The sequence below is a fragment of the Xyrauchen texanus genome, chromosome 2 (assembly GCF_025860055.1).
Source record: "Xyrauchen texanus isolate HMW12.3.18 chromosome 2, RBS_HiC_50CHRs, whole genome shotgun sequence".
Taxonomy (NCBI): domain Eukaryota; kingdom Metazoa; phylum Chordata; class Actinopteri; order Cypriniformes; family Catostomidae; genus Xyrauchen; species Xyrauchen texanus.
The window spans coordinates 60,852,144-60,867,042 of NC_068277.1; the positions used below are offsets into that span (position 1 = coordinate 60,852,144).

The 14,899-nt window shown below is 41.4% G+C and overlaps 1 protein-coding gene across 2 annotated transcripts in view; it reads left to right on the forward strand.

Moving 5' to 3' along the window:
- The first annotated feature begins 12,750 nt into the window (after nucleotides 1–12,750).
- The window catches only part of LOC127655847 (sodium/potassium/calcium exchanger 2-like), a 116,574-nt gene continuing 114,425 nt past the window's right edge, over nucleotides 12,751–14,899 (forward strand). For both annotated transcript variants that reach the window (XM_052143865.1, XM_052143873.1), the window contains exon 1: nucleotides 12,751–12,941. The gene's annotated coding sequence lies outside the window, so the exon portion shown is untranslated. The remainder of the gene's footprint in view (nucleotides 12,942–14,899) is intronic.

Sequence of the window (14,899 nt, forward strand, 5' to 3'; positions counted from 1 at the left end):
CTGAAAGGAGTACCGATCACCTTGGGGACATAGCCGTGTCTAGGCTTTAAAATGACCTCGGAGTCACTTGGTCCAAACTCAAGACACGCAGTGCTGACAGACAGCGCGTGAAGGTCTCCCACACGTTTAACTGATGACAGGGCAGTTAGAAAAACGGTTTTGAGTGAAAGGTATTTCAAATCCACGGATTGAAGCGGTTCGAAAGGGGGGCTTTCATAGCTTCGAGAACTACGGAAAGATCCCAGATAGGAACCGATGAGGGGCGCGGGGGGTTCATCCTTCTAGCTCCCCTGAGGAAGCGGATGACCAGCTCGTTTTTTCCCAGTGACTGGCCGTGCAGGGGTTCAGCGAACGCCGCGACGGCCGCCACGTACACTTTGAGCGTGGATGGGGAACTGCCCTTATCCAGCAGCTCTTGTAAAAACACGAGCAGCGACGACACCCCACATGTCCGTGGGTCCAGGTCTCTGTCGGTGCACCATTTTGAAAACACAGAACATTTGGACGCATAGAGTCTTCTCGTGGAAGGGGCTCTAGCGTGTATGATAGTGTTTATTACTCCTTCTGGCAAAGCGACGGGTAGTCGTTGATCACCCACGCGTGCAGCGCGCAGCGCTCTGGGTGGGGATGCCAGATCGTGCCGTGAGCTTGAGAGAGGAGATCTGCTCTCACTGGAATGGGCCACGGGGCTGTCAGTGACAGCTGCGTAAGCTCCAGGAATCTGCTATCATTTCCAGACAATTTATGTGAAGGAGCTTTTCCTGAACAGACCATAGGCCAAAAACCGGAGAGCCCTCGCAGACCGCGCCCCAACCCGTGTTGGACGCGTCTGTCGAGATGACTTTTCGGCGAGATACAGCTCCCATCGTCACTCCCCGCTGATACCATTCGGCCACTGCCAAGGGCTGCAGAGCTGATACAGGTCTGAGTCACTCTGATCGGCTGGCGGCCCGTGGCCCAAGCCCGGCAAGACGCGCGGGTGTTTAGCAAATGCTGAAGCGGGCGCATGCACAGTAAACCCAGCTGAAGTACTGCTGCGGCTGAGGCCATGTAACCTAGCATTCTCTGAAATTTTTTTCAGAGGCGTGAGGCTGTTCATCTGAAAGGACGCGGCTAGTCGCTGAACACGGCGCGTCGAGCGAGCCGTCATCGCCATGGAGTCTAGTTCTATTCCAAGGAAGGAAATTGCCTGACTGGGCTGTAGTGAGCTCTTGGTCCAATTGACTGCAAGACCCAAACTGTCCTGTGAGACAGAAGCTCCGTATGTGACTGTGCCAAAATCAGCCAATCGTCCAAATAGTTCAGAATTCGCAAGCCCTGACTCCGCAGGGGTGCGAGCGCCGCATCCATGCACTTCGTGAAAGTACGGGGTGCTAGAGACAGGCCGAACGGAAGGACGGTGTATTGATAAACCTGGCCGTCAAAGGCGAATCTCAAGAATGGCCTGTGACGGGGATTTATCTGAATCTGAAAGTAGGCATCTTTCAGATCGAGAGAAATAAACCAGTCCCCCTGGCGCACATGCGCGAGGAGTTTCCTGATTGTAAGCATTTTGAAAGGTCTTTTTGCGAGCACCTTGTTCAAAACCCTGAGATCTAATATTGGTCTGAGGCCGCCGTCTTTCTTGGGGACAAGAAAATAACGGCTGTAAAACCCCGACTCAGAGAAGGTGGCACTCTCTCTATGGCCCTTTTGCACAGAAGGTTTGCTATTTCTGAACGAAGCATGCAGGCTGCTTCCGTGTTCACAGTAGTTTCGAGCCGCGCTCTGAAGCGGGGAGGGCGGCGATCGAACTGTAGCAAATAGCCCTGTTTTATTGTGCTTAACACCCATTTGGATATCCCTGGGATAGCTTTCCACGCTTTGAAGCGTAACGCTAGAGGGTGAATGGCTAAGTCGCCCTGATTGCCGCACACAGCGAGCTGAACAGAATGTGTGAGCGCGCTTACTGTGCTTATGCATGACTGTTCGCAGACAGCAGGGACAGGCTGTTCTGTGAGTGACTTCCCGATTGAGGTGAATGGGGAAAGAGTCACATCTGTTAAGTGATGCGCGAGCATAGTCATGGGCATGGGACTTACATACAGAGAGGTGTTTGTGTTTGGAGCCTGCTCAGAGGGTGGTGACCACTCGAGCCCGAGGCAGTCGACGGCCTGTGTGAGGAGGCGCGTTAGTTCTTCTTCGACTCCGGCGCGGGTCCTGCTGGATTCCTGGGCCGAGGAGGAGGCTTGGGAGCCTGACCACTCCTCGCTGTCCGAAGCCATGATGGAACAGCAGCCCTTATCCTCCGCCTCGTCATCCGAGATGGCAACAGTGCGGCCGCTCGGCGGCAACTGCGCGTCCCGGGGGGGGCGGGGAGGGTGAAAGCGAGGCTCGAGGGAGAGGCTCCGGCGAGGTAGTCGCTTCTAACACCGGTTCTGGCAGCCTTTGGGAGCGGCGCTTCTTTCTGCGCGGCGAAACGAAAGCCGGCGCGGCGGCTTCGGTTTTGAGTGCTTCGAGGAACTAGCTTGCTCTAAAAGGATACGTCGCCGGATGGCGTAGCTCGCAGGATGGCTGAAGGTGGCTTCTTCGAGCGCTGTCCAAGCTTGCTAGATGCCCCTCGAACGGCGACGCGGCTTCTGCAGTTCAGAGATGCAAAGAGCTTTGCTGAATAGATGAAAATCAGGGTTCCAGCCTACGAACTTATGCTTATATGCACTCTAGCCACGGCCATTCTGGCGGGCTTTGATACAGTGACGGCGCGGGCGCCTGTCATTGGACGCGAGTTCACTCAAGTTTGTCTATAGGCTGCAGCAGTTGCCGCAGAGCAACCAATGAGCTCGCTAGCTAGCCCGCTCAAGGTATGCAGCTGCTGCACTGCGTTGACAATGGATACAAAATTAAGGATAATTTTTTGGCTTCAATATCTCAGAAAATATTAATCTTTCCCGTAGCGTAAGCTAGCTTACGCAATACGAGAGAACCTCTCGTAAGAGAACCATATTTTCTGAGACAGTTATCGTACCGTGAAAATCTCATACCGTTGCAACCCTATTTTTCCCCCAACTCAAAGTATGACTGTCTTGACCTGAATAGCCAAAACTCCACCTTCTGTGACAAAATAGTATTATATATGTATTTCAGTCAGGTCAATTCTTTGAGGCCATCAGACGACATTCGGCACTTTTAATATTCCCTTCCAACTCCATGAGTTATCATGCTTTGGATTTTTTGATGAATGAAGGATACTGTATGATCAGACCCCTAAGAACTGTCTTAAGTGCCTCCCAAGCCATGCCCACAGAGGATACTGAGGACCAGTTGGTCTCCAAATAAACATTGATTTCATTTGTTGGAATTCAGGATTTTGCAAAAGGGACACATTAAAGTACCAACTATATGATGAATACCTCTAAACATACCAGGGTGTGATCTGAGACTAAGTTTCCAATTGAGCAATCCATAACAGATATATATGTATATATATATATATATATATATATATATATATATATATATATATATATATATAAAATCTATTCTAGAATAAATCTTATGGACTGATGAAAAGAAAGCATTGTCCCAACAAGATCTGTAAGACCAAGATTTTTACACATCCTGTGAAGTGTCAGTGTTGCTCTAGGGGGCTAACACACTTTTGCCTCACTATGATCAAGTACTGAGTATATCAAAAGATTAAAGTTTCCTCCCAATATTATATCATGAGGGGTGCCAGCGGCTTGCAACATCCCTTCAAGATCTATAAAAACGATTAATCATCAGCATTAGGTGCGTAAATATTAGCCAAAATTAACCTTTGACCCTGAATTTCTGCTAAAAAAATAATGAATCTTTCTAATTTATGTCTAATCTGTTTGAGACATTTGAATTGTAGATCTTGACTCCCCTGATCTTACTCGAGCCAGCACAAAAGAAAACATGTCCATCCCATATCTTCCCAAAGGGGAGGGGAAAGATGCATTTCTTGAAGAAACACTATATCATATTTCTTATATACTTTTTATGGGGTGACCCAACACATTCACATTCCACATTTGACATTTTGACATATTAGAAAATATAGATAGTGTCAAAAATTACATTATAAAGTCCACATTCCACATTAGTGCAACAACCAAACCCCAAATTTCCCCAAAACCAAACAAAAAGAAAAATGTGCACATTAACCCTGCGCACGATAGCGCCAGCTGCCGTTTATCCCTCTAAATTCAAACAGTCCATGTACGCCTAAGAGAGCCCCCGTGACAGCTTTGCCGTTGGATTGCTCAAGTCCAGTGTTTCTAAACACATTTTGTGAGACAGAATTACATGGCAAAATAAAATCTATAAAGCAAACTCAAGCCAATAGGCGGGATAAACACAAAACATTTCTAGATTCATCCACATAAGTGTCCCGAAGGTGTATACTGTCACAAAACAACTAGTTTGACTCATCGCTTAGTTTGAAATCAGCATGCACATACAGGATCTGTGTGTCTCATGGTGAATGAGACAGTGTCTTACAACATCATGTTTTATTTTTAGCAGAAGGATATCGCGACAGACGCTCTGGAAGCTCTTGTATGAGTTCATCCAGTGAGATATCCTGAAACAAACAGAGAAATCACATTTAAGCATGACCCACACAATCTATATTGGATTCAACAGTATTTTATTTTATCCTCAGATTAATGACATCATCTACGAATTCAATGATACACAAATTGTGTTTATAACTGCTTATAACAGCTTATAACTTAATTAGAGGTAGTTATAACAAGTGTGTTTATGTGATCATCAGATCCAAACCAACCTCATATTCTTCCTCCAGAACGACCAGCTGTTTCTGCATAACAATCTTAACTAAAGAATAAAAATATTAATTTAAGTTTGAGTTTTTTACATTTCATGAATAACATCAGCAAGGTCAAGTTTTGTGCACGCATGTCTATTACAAACGGATCTAGAACGGAACCAGCAGAAAAAAAAAAAAAGTTCTGATTCCTTGGACAGTCAAGTGAATGTTCAGTGAGTCAGGCCCACTCGGCTGTTACATGAGCGCTACACATGACCTAATCACTCCAATGTCCTGCAAGAAATACTCCACAAAACAAACCAACTGATAGGAGGCATAAGCACAGAGAATGTGCAGATTCATCCACATACTGTCCCGAAGGAGTGTTATTCCACAAAACAAACTCCAGCTGATGAGTATCACACAATGACTTACTCACTAAATTGACTTTTTGAAGAACATCGCTTGCTGTGGGCGTGTAAATATTTTACGACCATCCTTAGCATCTATTCTAAATTTTGCCGAGAACATCATTGCTAAAGCGACCTTCCATTGATGTAAGAGTTTCTTGCATTCCTTGAATCGATCACGTTTCTCTCGTTGAATTCGCAAAGTCTGGGAACAAGAAAATATTGTGGTTCTTCCAAGAAAACCTTCCTGTACTACTTGCCTCGCGAAACGGATCTCCGAGCCAGAACTCTGTGTGTTTGCTTGAATTCCAGCTTATGGCCTGTTATGTCGAGCAGACTCGGAAAGAGCCCGTCCAGAAATTCCACCCTCTGCTCCCTCAGGAATTGCAACAATTTGGATGTTGTTTCACTAGTTACATTCTCAAGGTCTTCAAACTTTTCCCAAACGTGTTCTAAATCCACCTTGGCTCCTACCGGTTTAGCAGCTAATTCCCTCTCCGATGACTCCAGATTATGGATCCGTTTCTCAACTTCTGCCATTCTTGTAACCATCTCAGTGAATTTTGTCTCCATGGCAGTGATCGATCTACGTATTACAGCAAGCTCCTCAAAGACTGCAAGGACCTTCGTCAGCATTGCTGACACGTTCATCAATTGTCGCCAAATTTCTTTCAACACACTGGCCAAATTGAGTCCCAGGCTTTCGGCTTGCTAATCAGGAGCTTTTCGAGTCTCTTTCCAGAGGGCCCCCTAAACAAAGCGACTTTACGGCCTTAAGTGCCGTCTGTTTGCTCAGTGGTCTTCCTGAGGTGAAGGCCCCCAGAGATGCGCAGTTGGATCAGTGATTTCCTTTCTGCAGGAAAATTTGGAGGGACGGCTGTCGCCCTCCACCTTGAAAGTGTACATATGTAGCCTCCATATCGGTACATCTGGATGCAGTGGACGGTAAGTATTTTGGGAAGCATGATTTGATCATCAGGTTCCTGAGAGGTGCGAGGAGGTTAACCCCCCCTCCCTTCGAGCCCCTTGAGTCAGCAGAGCTAAAGGCGCTCTCTCTGAAGACCAACCTCCTGACGGCGCTCACCTCCATCAAGAGGGTAGGGGACCTTCTCTGTCAGCGAACTGTGCCTAGAGTTCGGTCTAGCTTACTCTCACGTCATCTTGAGACCCTGACCAGGCTACCTGCCCAAGGTTCCCACGACCCCTTTTAGGGATCAGGTGTGAACCTGCAAGTGCTGCCCCAGCCTTGGCATTGCTGTGTCTGGTGCGCGCTCTTCACAACTACTTGGATCGCACGCAGAGCTTTAGAAGCTCCGAGCAGCTCTTTGTCTGCTTCGGCTGCTCTTTGGAGGGACACCACCCAGCTTGGACCATATATTTGGCCCCGAGCCGAACGATTTCGTTCCTTTTTTGGGGAGAACAATAGAGAGAAGGCCATGGCTGGGCCAGCCAGTCCTTATACTTAGAGCAGTTAGCCGTTCCCCTAGGTGCAGGGGACTGCTTCATACCTGCCAGTGTGTTGGGGGTAGTTATGCGATGGCTTGCTGCGCTGGCTACGAGGCACACAGATGTCTCGCACCGCCAGTCTGCGTAACTCACTCTTGTGGCATTTTCCATTGGGACCCCTAGTGTCAACTCATCGACACAACGTAGAGGAGTGACAGATAGAGAACATTTCGGTTAGTGATGTCATTTCTGTTCCCTGACTGAGGGAACGAGATGTTGTGTCCCTCCTGCCACAACACTGAACCAACCGCTGAAATGGCCGGGTCTTTGGCTTGGCTCCTCAGTGCGATACCTGATGTGTGTTTGCAGCGTCACTCCTTTTATACCTGTATGTCCGGGGAAGTGGCATGCAAATTCCACACACCAATTTCCATTGGCCTTTTCTCAAGATCAGAGTTGTCTGGGCTCCGCAGGAGCAACCCCTAGTGTCAACTCATCGACACAACGTCTCGTTCCCTTCATCAGGGACCGGAGGTTACATCAGTCATGGGTAATACAATATTACTACAGTAAATCCATGGCTAGTTTTCATAAGGGTATCATTTATTAATGAGGATTAAAGATCATTTTCAATGTTTTAACACCTCTGAATTTAAATAAGCCTATAAAAATTGTCACACAAGCCCATTATAATACATGTCACGTCTAGTTTTGTCATTACTTGGTGTGAATAACTGTTTCCTCTTTGAACGAGCACTGTGAGTGAAAGTGTGAGTGCTGTCTGACTGCTGGTGTATTTTAGCATTTCTACACGTCAAGATGAGCAGAAGAAAAAATTGTTCCGGTGTCATGCAACAATTCAATAATATAATTATTTTTTTCCACTTCGAAGCTTATGAGATGCATTAATATTCATGTAATCTAAATAAAAAGATCACTAGTTAAACAAAAAAGTGAGTGTCGATATTCTTGATACCACATCAGTATCGGAAGTAACGATACTTTAGTATCGGTACGCCCATACCTTTTTCTTGCAAACTCCAGACATGCTTTCAAATGGTACTTTTGAGTAACGGCTTCTTTTTTTCCACCATACAGGCCAGCATTATGCAGTGCTCTTAATATGGTTGACTGGTGCACCATTACTCCACTCCCAGCCACAGAACTCTGTAGCTCCTTCAAAGTGATTGTTGGCCTCTCTCTGTGGCTTCTCTCACAAGTCTTCTTTTTGTTAGAGCGCTGAGTTTTGTGGGATGGCCTTTTCTTAATGGTACCAAAAGTGGGTGGTGTGGTGCAGCTTCCAAATTATTGATCCAGTTTTGAGTGCTTACTGGGATATCCAGACATTTGGATATTATTTGGTACCCTTTCCCTAATCTATGCATTTTTATTTCTTTATCTCTAACTTCTGTGGAATGCTCTTTGGTATTCATTTTCATTCAGATTCACAGCCTGACCAATGATCCTTCAACAATGGGGTTTTTATCCAGAAAATGTGATTGCAACTTCAATGATTCACAGGTTGTTGTATACTACACTTGTAAAAAGGAAATAAAGTATTTGTCAGAGAAACATGCGACTGTCTTCTTTCAGCTTTTTATTCTTCTTCATCTCAGTAGTCAAAATCTCAATCATTTCCCAACAGCGCCCTCATGTGGTTTCTCCTTGCATTAACACAACACAACACAGGTGGATGCCAATGGTAAAGTAAATGTGTCCTCACTAGGGACATTTCTTTCATCTGTGTAACTTGGAAGCTTCTACAGCACAGGGGATGAATACTTATGCAAGTAATTTAGGATTTTTTTTAATTTTTTTGTTATTTCCCAACATAAAATCAATGTCACCTAACAATAATTGATTTTTAGTTTCAGTGTATTAAAATAAAATATCAATCAGAAAGAAATTTCAAAGCACCATATTGTAATTCCATATTGGTCATATATATATATATATATATGTTTAGATACCTTTGAAAAGGAAAAACATCTGTAAGATAAAAAAAAAACTATACAGTTTAGATATTTGAGGGGAAAGTAATCGATCTAGTGCAAAGAAAAATAGGTGTTCTGACACAGATTAACCACAAGGTGGCAAAATTGGGCGGCTTTTACTTTGAAAATCTCAGTTCTTCATATTCACAATGGTAAACATGGTAAACGTTGATTTAAACAACGTTTGGTTTTCTAATTCATGTATTTCTATTTTACGTGCTCATCTCCACCAGTAAAGAACAATGTTCTGAAATGGCTGTGACTAAGCATATACAAGTATTTTTGTTAACATTGTGACATTTGCCAAACGGGCTAATTGAAAACTATTGATCTTGTGTTATCCACAATATTCAATGCTTTCATGCTGTTATTATTGGCCTGGCTACAAAGTACAAGTCGCTCTGTTGGTCGATGTGTTACAAATTAGACTTGAGGACAGATATTTATGGCCCTTTTTAAAATCATTTTATAAATCCACACAGAACTGCTCCATATTCTTCCTTCAAGGCCAATTATCATTAGAGAGGACAGAATATGCCATCATTATAAACGAGTTAACGCTAGCAGACAGAAAATCATGACTCACTCAGAACTGTCCATCAGTCCGACTTTTAACGAGATAGTGTCTGTTAATGAGGGTGAGAGGATGATGGAGTTACAGGATTCTGTGTGGGCAATTGTAATAGATTCAGCAAAAAGGACTGCATAGATCTGCACAGTGAAGAAACACAAGTACCCAAGTCAACTTTCCAAACACACACACACACACACACACACACACACACACACACACACACACACACACACACACACACACATGTTGTGTTTCCATGTTTTATGGGGACTTTCCATAGACATAATGGTTTTTATACTGTACAAACTTTATATTCTATCCCCTAAACCTAACCCTACCCCTAAACCTAACCCTCACAGAAAACTTTCTGCATTTTTACATTTTCAAAAAACATCATTTAGTATGATTTATAAGCTGTTTTCCTCATGGGGACCGACAAAATGTCCCCACAAGGTCAAAAAGTTCGGGTTTTACTATCCTTATGGGGACATTTGGTCCCCACAAAGTGATAAATACACGCTCACACACACACACACACACACACACACACACACACACACACACACACACACACACACACACACACACACACACAATTGTAATGAACACAAAGGCAATACTCCTACAACTCCTGTTTCCTCAGAGTGTCAGAAAACAAAGGCAATTATAGAAAACAAAATTGGCGAGCTTCAGTTTGTCGGAGACACATTAGAGGAATTTAGAGCATCAATAGCCTACACTGATTCCTGAAAGCTCACTCTGTTTCCACAGAAAACTGTCTGGATGAATGTGTTGAACACAACAGACTGTCTGATGAATAGAGAATCAGACTTTATGATTTACACCGCCTGGCAAAAAAATAAAAAATATGTGGTTCAGGGAGCACGAGGAATCACTTTCACACATGAATGGCTTCCATGGTACATTTTCATATGCAAATGAGCTTTGTGACAAACTTGTGGCAAATTGTTAATTGTTGCCAAAGATATGGCGGAGGTTCACCACTACCAGCGAAGAGCTGCAAACTTCTGGCAAACATTTGAGGCAAATCAAAAGCTCATTTGCATGTGAAAATAGCAAACTGCAAATTTGTGGTAAGTTTGCAGCTAGTTTCGATTTTTTTTTGTAAGGGGAGTCCTGACCTTAACCCCATTGAAAGTCTTTGGGATGTGCTGGAGAAGACTTTACGGAGTGGTTCGACTCTCCCACCAATAATACAAGATCTCGGCCAAAAATGAATCCAACTTTGGACAGAAATAAATCTTGTGAAGTTGTATACATTTGTCGAAACAATGCCACGACGAATACGCGTCGTAATCGAAGCTAAAGACGGTCCAACGTAAAAGAGTATGCAACTTTATTTTTGGACAGGCAGTGTAATTAAACGGGTCCTTATCCTGAGAGAGTGAGAGAGAGAGAGAGTGTGAGAGAGAGACTTTCACTTTTACTTCCATTGATTTTATGATACAATGATACACGCAGAAATAAAAATCAAATGCAACTGATGGAGGCAAAATCACATTTAAACTGCACACCTTCAGAAACCATCCTGACTCACAATAATCATCGGTGTATATCTGTACAATAGAACACTTATCTAGTTCTGAAAGTCTTCTACTTTCTTCTGTCTTGATATTACCATGACTGACTTTTTGTTTTTATTTTTTATGAATTGTTTTGTTAATTTGTTTGTTGTTGTTTTTATTTATGATTTGTTGATGCTACAATGATTAATTGTATTTAATGAATTTCAAGTAACACCTTTAAATAATGATTTCCATTGTTAAGAGTTTATAAAAGGGTTATTAAGGAGTAATACATCATTTACAAACACATTATAAATCATTTATATGCAGTTATAACAACATTATGTAATATTTTCCAAACTGTGAGCATTTTCACTCGCATGTTACAAATGCTTAATAAATACTCTAACTCATACTAATCAAATATATAAAATGCCCTAATTCATGATTTATGTCACAATGCAACAAAAATTCATTATTATAGCGGAATTAAAATGAGGTTCTGTGTCATTTTGCTACAGTCTGCTTTGTGCTTATATTAATGAAAGGCTTGACTGTCTGTGCTACTTTGAGTGGTGTCCCAGCATACCTAACTTCCTCTGCGAAAACACGTTTCAGGTGCTCATTCACAGCATACATCATATAATAAAACCTGATGACCATTAAGCCATGTAAACCACATTAAACCACATAGCAATAGGTTTCTAATGTTGGCAACTCCTTAATATTTTCTTTATATGTGTCCACGTTAAATTGCATAGTAGGTTACTATTGTTGAAAAAGTGTTAAGCATTTATAACGTGAGGTAAAATGCTCACTATTTGGAAAGTATTTATGAAAGTAACCCATTTTACGCATATTGTTATAACTGAATATCAATGATTTATAATGCATTTGTACATGAATTATTTGTCATTAATAAACCCCTTTATTAACCCTTAAAAGGGTAGCTCATACAGCAATGCAAATTCTCTCATCATTTACTCACCCTCATGCCACGACATACTTTCTTCTGCTGAACACAAACAATCATTTTTAGAAGAATATTTCATCTCTGTAGGTCCATACAATGCAAGTGAATGGTGGTAAGACCATTGTAGCTACAAAAATCAGAAACGTAAAAGTAATCCATATGACTCCAAGGGGTTACATCTATATCTAAAGAAGTGATATAATAGGTGTGGGTGAGAAACAGATAAAAAGTCTGTTTTTTACTTTAAATCTCAACTTTCACTTTCACTTTGACATCTCTTTGGATTTACAAAGGTCTGATCACCATTCACTTGCATTGTATGGACCAAAAGAGCAGAAATTTTCTTTGTGTTCAACAGAAGAATGAAAGTCATCCACATCTGGAATGGCATGAGAGTGTAAATACAAATTTTTAGGTGAACTTTCCCTTTAATACACAGAACATTCATTTGAAGTCATTGCATTCATGTTTTTTCTGGGGTCTGAGATCCCAAACAGATGTAAGGTAAAACCTTTCTTGGAGGACACTCTCAAAAAGTTGCTCTTTGGCTGAAACTGATTTAATTGTGGACATTGTTTCCACATGTTTGAAATTAGTTTTCTAAACGTAATATTACTATGAAATCTCAACACAAAAACTTTGTGTAGAAAGAACCTAGCTGAATGAGTAAACCCCCAAAAATTAGACATGTCCTCACTCAATTCAACTAAGTGAATGTTAGCATGCTAATTGTTGAAAACACCACAGAGTGTAGTTTAGTAGGCGAACTATGCTATATTGAAATCAAGTTGTTGTCATTTTTTTTATTCATTTTGAGTGCAGTTATAGAGTCGTTTTGCTTAGAAACAGTTTTGATAAGCTATGACCACTGCGATGCTGAGTTTAGCTCATTCTGATGAGGTGAAAGTACGCTGCTGCCGTAACCACAGCAACGCTTCCACCCGGGCTAGTGTGACGTCACACACACACAGGAGAGAGAGAGAGAGAGAGAGAGAGAGAGAGAGAGAGAACCCTGGTCGGTCAGATCATCGCTCCTCGCTATAGGACAGGTGATGTCTAGGAATAAAAGCATGAAACTGAGCCTAGAAGTGCACTCACAGAGCACCGCCCCAAAATAACATCACCACCATCATCATCATCATCACAGTCTGAAAGAAACATCTGGAGGGCACGAGAGAGGACGCACGCAGACTGCCAACCTGCTGCACGCGCCGCGCCGCGCCGTCGCGTTCGTCCATCTGGATGTAAGTCACATCTTTCATTTGATCAGTGAGTTTATAAATGCATTTATTTATGTTCATTGAAGAGTTCGGAATCGGTCCGTTATATATCACACACGAATGTGTTATTATTTAGGATGTGCGTGTTAAGTGTCGGCAGTTAACTCAATCTGGACACACTGATTTTATTTTTGTAAATGTACATCCATATTTCCTCACAGAGCTCAGAGGTCACGAGAATGACAGGTCTGTTGCGTGTCAGACAGACGGTCATTATTCAGGAATGACAGCCATGCACCCTTTAATAACCACATGATAAATGACAGTATTATTGGAAGTGACATTGCCATTGACTTCATGTCCACAACATGAAATGTCCAATGTCAGAGAGGAACAATGAAACCAGCATGACTAAAGACTTTAGAGAAATTATGTTCAGATTTCTTTGTCATTATTGCATACTTATATATTTAGCCTATTTTTAGCCATGTTGATCTGACTTTCCCATTTTTTCAACCCTTTTTCCAGGGGTAGGATTATAAAGACTGTATAATAATAATTATAATAATAATAATAATAGATTGCGAAATAAAGCAAAAATAAAGGTGAACAGTACAACAATTAGAACTAATCACACGTAACCCTTGTGCGACCTTCGGGACATTTTTGTCTTTTGAATTTTTCAATAATTGTGTTAGTATTAATGACAATGACATACATTTTGCCAAAGGTGTGTATTTTTGGGGGAATTTTGATATTTCATCCTCCTATAATACATCTGTAATATACTGTGTACACAAAATAGTTACACTGAGGACATTCAGGACAAAAATGTCCCCATTGAAACCCATTAAACTGCAATAAGTGATCCCAGTGCCATTAAAGTAAAAAAAATAAAAAAATTTAATTCTATGATATTATGCTTTCATTTCGGAGCTGGGGCTTCAACATTTCAATGTTTCAATATTTTCCACCAGATGGCGGCATTTTTCTCATGTTCATCCTATGGAGCAAATACAAGCTTTTCTCCTATTTTCTGTTTGCTGTATTATAGAGACCTGCAGGCCAACTGAATAAATGATGCAGCTAAAATTGGGTGTGTTGGTATGGACGTCAGAGTGTCTTTTGTATGTATATATGTACTGAGAAATGTGTGTGTGTGTGTGTGTGTGTGTGTGTGTGTGTGTGTGTGTGTGTGTGTGTGTGTGTGTGTGTGTGTGTGTGAAAAACAACAGTGGCATTATTTTATACAAACTGGCATTTAAAGGTATAAATCCTGAAAATGGATGAATATTTGTTAGTTATGATAAAGTTTGATGTTGGTTAAAAATATAACTAATTGAAAGTGGAAAATAATATTAATATATAATACAATATATACAATATAAGAGTAACTTTTTTTATTGACACACAAGGGTTAAACATGGCTTTCTCTGATATAAAAAGTCACATACTTATACATTTATACAACATAAAGTACTAAAATACAAAATACTATAAAAATTGTCATTTTTGTAATATACTGTATGTTTTCCCAGATACTAGTGGAATTCGAATATGTACTTATACCTTAAAAATATTTGTTGCTGGACTTTTTATGTAATTCCTAAAATTTGATCTGTATCTTAAATTGCCCTAACCCTAAATATATTTAGTATTTCAATACAGTATTTATGCATACTGGTAAATTGCTTTAATGTGTAGACTAAATGTCTTTAGCCATTCATTCATTAATTCTTTCTTTCATCTAGCAGCACGCTCATCGAGGAAGAAATAGTGCTGACATGACCTAGTGAGAGGCGTTTTATGAACGTTTTAGCTCTGATAACTGTATGCTAGACTGTAAATTTCACATTCAGTCATCTTAAGGTGATCAAAAGCACTGTAATAATCTATTTTTCGGAGGAAGAGCACTTAGTTTATAGTACAAAAAAGATTGGGTCCATCTGGCTGGTTAAGGTATAACGCATTAAATATAACTG